Genomic DNA, 1,649 nt, shown 5'->3' with positions numbered 1-1,649 from the left:
AGACAGTTTTCTGGAGCAGCCTCAGTTAGCTGTGATGATGTGATCTGTGCTGTACAGCTCAGACCAGCTGAAGGAAACATCCACTACTTGTATTATTTTTGCAGCAGCTGTGAACAGCAGCTTAATGGATCACCATGAAAGCTTTATGGGTGGTAATGATATTAAAAGAGAGACATGGGCTACAGAGAAGCCCTGGCATGCAAAGAGGAGTTTCAGAAGTGCACAGCAGCCTGCTCATGGTGACAATCACAGTGGCTGCAGGGTGTGAGCTGGGGGCTATGCTCCAGTACCAGTCTCCTGGCACAGATGCCACATGAACATCTGTTTTTACCCCGGGGAAGCAGCCATATACCATCAGCATTGCAAAAGCTGCAGGATCTTCTCCCCTATCTCAGTGTCTCACTGCTGGGATCAGGTGAGACTTATTGTACCATAGTACATGGACAGTTAAGGAATCCAGCTGATTACTTTATGTTTCCTTCAGGCCAAAGGGATGCTCACCCATGGTTTATGTCCTATCTCCAAGGCAAGTGAGCTGTATCACTGGTTAACAGCTCTGCTCTCTTTAAATTAGTGCAGCTTTCATCTGGACAGGTAGTTATGTCAGGACATCAACAGAGTAAAGCTTTTCCTACCTTTGTTGCACCTAACTCTGGTGACACCTTCAGAGATCCAGGCAGGGACAGCCCCAGGCCAGGCAGTAGATGGCACCAATGTACAGCAGTTACAGTACGCACAAAAACAGTTATAAGGGAAAAAAATAAAAATTCACACTGCTCTTGCTGCGTACAGCCCTTCTGCTTGATCTTGGCTCAAAAACATCTTTTCTCTTGATCATTTTTTCCATTGCAAAATCCAGATCCCTGCACCTTCAGGTGTAGGCACAGTTCAAGGCTCTCTGTGATCAGTTTTTCTCTTTCCTTCTTCAATTCACCATTCTATAAAATCAGCACAAGAATTAGGAAGCAGGATCTCTTCATCTCTGCTTCATGCTTGTAGCAGATCATTAACATCCTGTCCTGCTCTCTTCCCAACTGCTAAATCTGGTTCATAATCAGGGTCTCCATGCACAGACCCAAATTTCAAGCTGAGAACCATATTTGAACATGGAGGGAACTTTGAAAGGGTTGCTTTTGGTTCTCCCTCCCTCTCTGTACTCTGGACCTTAATCTGCTTCCCGGGAGCCATTGGTGCATTTTCTTCAGTGGAGATTTCTGACTATCACAGGGTCCTTGGACATTAGCAGAATTGTCTCTTTCTTGCTCTTATCCAGAAACTTGTTATAGTTTGTTTCATACCCTTTGCTATGGCTCTTAAGATTCTGACAGTATTTTATAGCCTGTGATATGGATTTTGATACAAGAGAAAGAGGCATGTATAGACCTTTAAAACCTTCATGTATGTTAACATGGTTGCCTACAAATTTTGAGGTCTGTCATGATCCAGTTGTTTCTTTAGTCCTGATAGTTGTTTCTTTAATCCTGATACCTTGGGCACTGAGGATTGCCTCACACTTTGCTTACCTGTACTCAAAACTCTAGTTTAGATCTGCAGCAGGATGAGGAACTCTTGTCTTCCATGGTTTTGCTTACAAATGTGGAAAACAAAGCAATAGACTCCATGGCACTGCCTTAAATACCTCCTGAATA

The sequence above is a fragment of the Sylvia atricapilla genome, chromosome 7, assembly GCF_009819655.1.
Source record: "Sylvia atricapilla isolate bSylAtr1 chromosome 7, bSylAtr1.pri, whole genome shotgun sequence".
NCBI classification, from domain to species: Eukaryota; Metazoa; Chordata; class Aves; order Passeriformes; family Sylviidae; genus Sylvia; species Sylvia atricapilla.
Note: the sequence above shows the minus strand (reverse complement) of the source record.